The following is an 8,967-nucleotide window of genomic DNA, read 5'->3' as shown; positions in this document are numbered from 1 at the left end:
ACTACTGTATCCCACAAATCCTGGGGCCAGACAGCAGGGGTCATGGGAAAATTCTTACCTGACCCTCTCTGCCCATTTCTGTAGCCTGTGAGGAAGAGCCCTTCCTTGCAAGCAGCCTCCACTCCCTGCAGATCCACGTGCAGCCAAGAGGCTCATGGGATAGGGGCGGGATTTGAGGTTGGCACAAGTGTCTGGGCTAGAGAGGAACAAATTGACACACAGAAGCAGGCTCTGCCTTCTTGGCTCTTGCAACCCCAAGGAGTGCAAGACTTGAGCTAGGAGAGAATTTTAGGTGTTCCCATCCAGCAGGGCTAAGATGGAGCATCTCTTTCATTAGCTGTGCTGAAAATTGCCCCAGAAACAGCCAGCACCATTTGACACCTATTGTTTCCCCCCACGTGAACCTTTCTGTAAGGCTGTGCACAGGGGACCCTTTGGAATGCTCCCTGGGGTTGCCTGGTCCTTGCTGTAGCAGGCTGGCCCTTCCGGCCAGGGACAAGGAATCACCGAGTCTAGAACATGTGCACCTGCCTGGGAGAACACGGTGTGCCCTGCACTGGTGCCGGAGCCCGAGGGCAAAGGGAAGTGTGCGGACTGACTGGCCAGGGGAAAGAGGGGGAGGGGTTTCTGCTTCACCAGTGTGAGCCTCACCTCTTTCCCTTGGCAACAGGAGCTCATGGGAGAAATCACATGATGCTGCACCTGGCCCCCACTTGGAGGTTGCACCCCTACAGGCCCTGGGCATTGAGTCAAAACCCCCAACGGGTACTTCTTACTAAGGTACCATCATCTGATTTGAGGTGGACACCAGCCTCTTCTCTATGCCCCCCTCCTCTGTAATGACTTGGGCCTTGAGCCTCTGTCCCCTGAATTGCTGCCACAATTTCCAGATCCCCCCTCCGCCAATCAGTTCTCCTCACCGCTATCTAAGCCATCTTTCTGTGAAAGGCATGTCTGATCGTGTCAGTCTTATAGTTCAAAACCCTTCAGTGGGTCTTCATTATCATCAGGGCGCAGGGTAAACGTTTGGGTGCGTCATTCAGGGCTTTCATGGTTTGGTCCAATCTTGCTCTCCACCAGCATAGGGATGCTCAATTAAATGTGAATTTCGGATACACAACAAATAACTTTTTTAGTTTAAGTATGTCCCTTGCACTGTGTTCTGTAATTTTATTTGTTAAATCTGGAAACCCTACTACAGCAGCATAGCCATTTCTACTGATGTAGCTATACTTCAGGCCCTTATCATCACTCTCTTTTATGAAGTTACCAGTGTCCAAACTGAACCCTTGGCCCCTGGGCTCTCCCTGTTTTAAACCATCTTCCATTCTTCCCCCGAATGTTGCTCAGACCATTCCATCATTACCATTGAAGAATGTTCTTTACATTTCCCATTTCTGTCCCCACTCAAATTCTTCCTCCATGATGCTCTCTCTAAGAGTCCCAACAACACTCATGCTCCTGACTTCTGGGGTCTTGACACACCTCACTGTCCCACCTAACATTTGGTCACGTCATGTTTTGCATTGCAACCTGCTGATCTGTGGCGAGTGTATCTTCTCGATTAGATTGTAAGCTCCAAGAGGGCAGGCATCAGGCCTTATCCTTTTGATTCTCTCCCTCCTCCCACCATTGTGTAGTGGGGCCTCGGTAAATGTAGATTGGTTGAGCAGTGGCTTAATTACTCTCTGACAAAACTGTCAGCTCCTCAAGGGCAGTTTCTGGACTGAGTCTCATGCAGTTCTGTTTGGCTTAATGAACATTTATTTAAGTGCCCATTCTGAGCCAGGAGCTGTTCCTGATGTGACGATACAGAAATGACTGGAATGGAGCCTTCTCTCTCAAGGAAGACAACTCATGGTCTCAAGGAACTCATGATCTAGTTCGGGAGTTCCAATGTGTATGGACACTTACAAAGCAACATGAGTTGTGCAATGAAGAAAGCATATACAACGTGCAAAGTGCTTACGGAGGTCAAAATGATGAACAGAAATTAGGAAATGGGATGTTGGAGACATTATAGCAGAGGTTAGGCTCCCTTAGTGGGGTGGGGGGACAAGGGCATTCTAGGCAGGGGGACCTCAGGTACCAAGGCATGGAGGCAAGAAAGAGCATGGTGTGTAAGGGAAGCATAAGAAGTTCAAGCTCAGGGCAAGGTGAGAAGGACCATGAAAAGTAATTAGAGATATTTGGATTGTGGATGATGGGGAGCCATTCAAGGGTTTTACCCTCCAGCTTTATTCAGCTATAGTTGGCACAGAACATTGTGTAAATTTAAGGTATACAGCTTGATGAGTTGATATATTTCTATATTGTAAAATGATTATCACAGTAAGATTAGTTAACACATCCATCAACTAGTTAACATTTCGTTCAAGGGTTTTAACTAAGCAGACTTCTGTATTAAGACAGGTAATCAAAGCCAAACAAAAACAGACCACACGGTGCCTGGTTCCATTTATATGAAATGACCAGAAAATGCAACTCCATAGAGACAGAAAGTAGATTAATTGTTGTCTGAGGCTGGGGTAGGAATAGAAAGTGACTGCTAATGGGCATTAGGGACCTTTTTGGGGTGATGGAAGATTCTAAAATTGGATTGTGGTGGTGGTTATACAACTCTGAATATACAAAAATCATTGGACTGTACACTTAAAACAGGTGAATTTCATAGTATGTAAACTATACCTCAATTAGGCAGTTTAAAAATAAGAGACCATCAGTCTGGTTGCAGTGTGGGAAATGGATTGGAGTGGGGCAAGCCTGGGTGTGATGAGAGCAGTGAAGAAAATTCCACAAAAGTCCAGGCAGAAATAGTGAGCTCTGGCACTAAGGCAGCGACAGAGGGGTTGGGGAAGAGGGTTGGAGTCAATAGACATTTAGGAGGTGAATCAATGCAGTTTAGTAATCGGATTGCCTGGAGGGGATAATTAAGAGATCAAAGAGTCTAGGGATGACGCTCTGGTTTCTGGCTTTGGCAGGTGGGCAATAGTTGCACCACCAACCCTGATAGCAATTAGTGCACTGCTTGGCCTTCAGCACTCATTTATGGAACAAATAAATGATTGAATGAATGAATGAATGAAGTACATTCATGTCGTCTGCCGTTCTATTTCTCCTTCTCCCCTGTAGACTAGGCGTTTGGACTCCAGTGCTTGTTTCTAGCACTGCCCATTTAAAGGCATGGCGATTCTACTGTTCCCAGATTCACCCCTAGAAAAACTCTCATCTTGTTCCCTTCTGGCCCAGAAACCCCCGGGGCATACCAGAGATCCCTATCCTGGGATGAGTGGAACACCCAGGAATGGATGGCCACCAAGGCCCTGAGAACTCTTGTCATGGGCTCAGGATTCCTGTCTTACACCATTAATCCGCCCCCCTCACCCAGACTCTGCCACTCACCCACAAACTCCCTCCTTACCCCCATCAGTCAGTGATGCGTCCCACGTCCTCAAGGTACACTGTAGTGCTAGGCTTCCACTTTTAAGTTCCCACTTGCTTCTGTTGCCTGCCAGTTCACCTGACCAGTGTTCCGCAGAGTGTTCTGTTTGGACCACCAGCCTCAGAACGATATTGGGGGGATGTTTACTTAACATGCAGATGGCCAACCCCTATGCCTGACCTAATCCATCAGAATATACAGGGCTGGGTCAGAGGAAGGTGTGGGTTCTGTGTGTTTCAGGAGTTCCCTGGGTGGTTCCGAGACCCAGTAATGTGAGAGCTGCTGTGGCAGAGAATGTGAGTGTGGATTAGGGGTGCTTATGGGCCTGCTACCCAGCACACAGCACCTGGTGGCCACTCAATGGACAGAGAGCCCTCCCCAACATGGGCTTCCTTCCCTGCTGCTCATCTTTCCATCAGGAAAGGCCTCCTGCTCCACCGCTAATCAGATTATCCTCTTGCACAATCTTCTGCCCCTCCTCCTTCCCCCACTAAATGTCCACAGGACAATCAGTGTTCAATTGCTCTTTCCTCTGTCCTCTCAGGCACTTAGTACAGGCTGACGTGCATAAGAATTGGTTGTTTACATGTGAGCTTTTGAAGAGCCCAGATAAAGTCTGGAAAGATGAATGGCTTTAGACTAGCAGCATCTAGGACAGGGCCAGGTACACAGTAGGTGCCCAATAGTACTTGGGGGGGTTGAATTACTAATGAAAGGAGCCAGAGGCATGAATAACGAGTAAACCAAAGTCTTTTGTTTTTGGCTTTAGGAGTGACCCCATTGCAAGTCTTCCAACAACAGATTTGCTCCACTGGCTTACCTAAGAGTGAGGTCAATAGGTCAACACCACTGTGCTAAAGCTCCAGAAAGGGTGGGAACGCAGCCACCAGGCTAAGGAACTATAGGACTGGCACTGTGGGCTGCCCAGGCTCGTGAGGAGCTTCATTCACTCATTCAATCAATTTTTAGGGGGCTCCTCTTATGAGCCAGTCACCTCACAAGTTACCAAAAATTAAATGGTGAACAGGATAGACAAGCTTCCTGCCCTCACAGAGCTTACAGTTTAGTAGGGAAGACAAATTAATGAATTATAGTTGTGAGAAGTGCTGCGAAGGCAAAGAGCAGTGTGCGCTGACAGGGTACATAACAGGAGACCCGGAATGAGCGTGGCGGAAATGGAGGGAGGAGGCTGTTCAAGGAGGGTGGACCCAAGGAAGTGACCTTGAGTCAGGACCACAGCAGGGCCAAGAGGGAAATAGGCAAGAAAACTGGGGGGAGAGCATTTCAGGCAGAGGGTGCAGACATGTGAGGATCTGAGATGGTTACAAGCTTGGCGTGTGTGTTTGTGGAACATGAGAGAGGGCTGCTTGTGGTGGGGAGAGGGAGTGAGGGGGTGGGAGGCCGGAGATGAGACTAGACAGCTCGGCAGGGGCCTTGCGGGTCACAGTAAGGAGTTGGCATTTTATTTAAAGCTGGAGATTAGTACAATCTAATTTGAGTTTTAAACAGTCCCCTGACTGCTGTGTTGATAATGGATTGAAGGGGGCAGAAGTGGAAGCAGAGAGACAAATCAGGAGGTTTTGATGGTGACCTGGCCTTAGCCTAGGGTGATGGCTGCGGAGACCTCAGTGAAGCAGTTCAGCCCACACATTTTAAGGATGAGGAAACTGAGGCCCAGATAAGGGGAGTGACTTGCCCAAGGTCACCCTGCCTCCCTGTCCTGTTCTCCCACAGGAGGGAGGTTAACAGAGAACCAAGCAGAGAAGGCAAAGTGAATAACAAACAGTATGCAAGTTTCAGACGTTGTGGCAGGTGACGGTGGGTCGGGAAAGAAATATTTGGATGGGGACAAGGGGCGATCATACATTTATTGTGTTTTTTAATGTACCAGAGTAGGATGAATTCATCGATGACTTGGGGCACACATGGGGGTCTGGAAGCTGATGTAGATGCTCAGAGTGGGAGGGAGATGAAGTGACTCTGGTATCCATTATTCGGGCACTCTGAAGTTCCACTGTCTGGGGGTGCAATGAAGCCAGCAACAGCCCTCAGTTGCCTATCCCAGCCCTGTTTAGTCTGGCTGTTGCTCAGCCATCAGCTAAGTATTTACTGGCCAGTTCCTTCCAGCCTACATAGTATAACCAAGTGTCCAGCTGGGCAGAACTCCCAGTGCTCCTTGGTCTCAGAGCAAGCAAGCAGCAACCTCATGCGGGGCCACGTGAGGTCAGCGGGGAGGGGCCGCACTCCCGAGCTTGCATGGAATTGACTGCTCTTGGACACACCGATTCTGTAGATGGCCAATCACAAGAGCCACAGCATACTTGCTCTTTTTTATTTCCTTCTGTGCTTGCCCTAGTGAAAACCACAGAACTTCCCGCCACAAAGTGAGCTAGGGAGAGAAGTTGCTTCCCTCCCCTGCCCCACACCCAGCCCAGAAGGCCTTGTGGAGAGGCACCTGGCTCACAGCCCAAGGAGATGAATGCTCTGCTTCCTGAAGTGAAACATTAGCTCTTTGGGGAGAACTCAGTCGACAACCAATTAGAGAGAAGTGACACCAAATGGATGGTCAATCAAGACTTTGCTGAAACAGCCTTGGGTGTAGAGAATCATGAAAATAATCCCAAACAGGAACAGTCTCACAGGCCTCTTTTGCTAGTCAGTGTCAGTGCTCACTTCTACTGCACCAGCCAAAGAGGCGTTTGCTGTCTACCTGCCCAACCTGGCTCCGGCAGCTCGGTCTTCACTTCACTACCCACCCATGTACTTTGGGAGTCAGGTTCTTTGGGCAAGAGTGGCACCACGGTGGATTGAAAAGGATTAGGGAATCTTTCTTATCCTGCTTCTTTTGTGAACAAGTTGGAAAACCTCCCTCTAGGTTCATTTCCCCATTTAGAAAATGAGAAGTCCAAGTAAATGCTCTCCAAGGTCACATTTAGTTGTGACATGCTAGGAACCTAATAGCTGCTATGCACCAGATGCCAGGCTTGCCATTTTACATTCCTCATCTCATTTAATCCCCACAACAACTCCTGTGAGGTAGATACTATTATCCCCCCTTCACTTTACAGATGAGGAAATGAGGCCCAGAGAGGTTAAGTGACTTACTCCAGAACACACAGCAAAGAACAGAGACTGGATCTGAATTCAGGGCTGTCTGATCCCACACCCCACATTCGTAATTGCTTCCCTAAGCAGTGACTTTATAGGCTCTACACAATCCAAATTGCTCTTGAAGCCCTGACAAGCTAGGAACGCCCAAGAGAGAAAATGACCACGCCTCCCCATTTTACACTTGGATTGCCAGCCTGACATGTTGGTAGAAGCAGGTGGACACTTTGTTGCTGTGGGCTGAGGGGTCAAGAGAAGGCCTGTTTCAATTAGCTTCTGGTAATGGTGCCGTGGTAGGGGTCCTGGGCACCCAGGGGAAAGTAGGAGGGCACCGCCACCTGGGAAAGTTGGCAAGAGTGCCTCATGAGGGTATTACCCACTTTATAGCCTCAGATCCCTTTCTTGGATTGTGGGATAGCTGACAAATACTACACAGATTCTCAGGTCTCTACTTTAATGATATTAATGAGGACAGGGGAGCCTGGTGAAAATTTAATAGACAAATATAAAAAGTTTCACAGACTCTGCCTGCAGAAGTTCTTTTGAAGGTCTTCACAAAGCTGCAAGGGTTGCTTGGAACGCTCCATCCAAAAAAATAATTAGCCTTCCTCGTTTCTGGAGAACAATGCAATGTGTTTATTAAATACCTAAATTAAAGGTAGGGGATACTGTCCAGTTGGGGGTTTTCCACCATAATTCATCTGAGGCTCTCTGTCAGGGAAATTTGAGCCTAAGGCTGACTCGGCTTCCTGACCACTTCCTGCTCCCAGGCTTCCTCCAGCCCTGTGCCTCTAATAAGTTCAGGTTGTTCAGAGTTCAGCTCTCATTAACCCTTTGAAGTCTGGGTGGATACATCACAGTTAAAGTTCACAAACCACTTAATGTACATCAAAGATTGGCCAAGGAAGCAATTGTTCCAGCGTGGAGGCTTCTATTGTAAGGATCAAATGAGATAATGTGTGTGTGTGAAAGCACTTTGTGATCCTTGAAGCACAGTAAATTACTTTTATTATTATTTTTCTCAATAGGGCGGTTTACTTATTTACAAGATGGATGCCTGTCCTCATTAGGGGCCTTTAAACAAACCAAGTTGGTACTTGGTGAGCCTGGAAAAGTACTAACCTTTCCTTATACTTCCTCCTGTGTTCCTCAAGTTGATTGACCCTTGATTAAGAACTTTCTGATAGGCCTGTCGCCTTGCGTACTTGGAGCCAGTATGATTTACTTACTGTTTCTCCTCAACAAAGAATGTGAAAGGCATAAGATGCAGCAGCATTGCCAGCAATGGTGGACATGGGTTTGTCCATGCTCCGCCTGGCATGGGAGTTCTCAAGGAGCAAGATTTTGTGCTGAGTGGCTGAGGGGCCTTCGTGTGTAATGGAATGGATCAGTCATACACAGAGACAAGTCAGCTAGGAAATGGAGCTAGTTAATGTTCTGAGAAAACCCTCCTCCAAAAATGCCTGAGGTGACTCTCGTGCATCACTGCTGGAAAATAAAATTGACATAACTCTTTGGGGAGGCATTTGACAATATCTCAAAATGATATATGCATTTACCTTTTGATTCACCAATCCCCTTTCTAGTGATTTACCCCACGATACACCTCCAATAGTATGCAAAGGCACATGTATGAGTTATTCATTATGTTCTTTTTTTTAAGTTCTTAGTTTATTAGTCCTCTCCTGAAAAATCTGCTCAATCACCACAGTCACTGACAATTCTTTACTCCTCTGCCATTCAATCTCCACCTCACTTTTTGCCAGCACCAACATTGGCCTTTGCAGTCCCCTAACTTTCTTCATTCTGTTCTTGCGTTCCTTTCGCTGTCTTCTTGAGGTCGTTTTCTTCTCGTACAGGCCATGTCTTGCAAGTCTATGTTTGGGTTCATTTTTCTTTAAGTTATCCAAGGAATCATAAATCATGCCAAAGCCAGTTGTCTTGCCACCACCGAAATGGGTTCTGAATCCAAATACAAAGATGACATCTGGTGTGGTCTTGTAGGTTTTGGCTAGTTTTTCCCGAATTTCTGTCTTAGGTAATGTTGCCTTCCCAGGGTGAAGGGCGTCAATGACCATCTGTTTCCGTTGAAGTAGTCTATTGGTCATGAACTTCCCGGTCCGGATAGTTACTGTGTCATTCATGATGGCAGTGGGCCTTCAAGCAGCCAGGGGGAAAAGAGGATTATATTCTTTATAATTTCAAAATATTTGAAACTACCTAAATGTCCATACGTAGGAGAGTGATTGAATAGACTTTGGTACAGCCACAGAGCAGAGTACTATACTTCTGTAAAAAGAATGAAGACATCCCCTGTGAACTGATAGGGAGTGATTTCCAGGATACATTGGTAAGTTAAAAACAAAAAAAAGCAAAGTGCAAAAACGTATCTGTAGTATGCTTCCTTTTGTGTAAGA

General features: G+C 47.1%; 1 pseudogene across 1 annotated transcript; it reads right to left on the bottom strand.

Moving 5' to 3' along the window:
- Positions 1 to 8,302: 8,302 nt before the first annotated feature.
- On the bottom strand, positions 8,303 to 8,694 carry LOC308494902 (small ribosomal subunit protein eS24-like; annotated as a pseudogene). The gene has a single exon. The product of its transcript is annotated as a small ribosomal subunit protein eS24-like (transcript).
- Positions 8,695 to 8,967: the final 273 nt, after the last annotated feature.

The sequence above is a fragment of the Rhinolophus hipposideros genome, assembly GCF_964194185.1.
Source record: "Rhinolophus hipposideros genome assembly, chromosome: X".
Taxonomy (NCBI): Eukaryota; Metazoa; Chordata; class Mammalia; order Chiroptera; family Rhinolophidae; genus Rhinolophus; species Rhinolophus hipposideros.
Note: the sequence above shows the minus strand (reverse complement) of the source record. Positions and strands in the feature narration are given on the sequence as shown.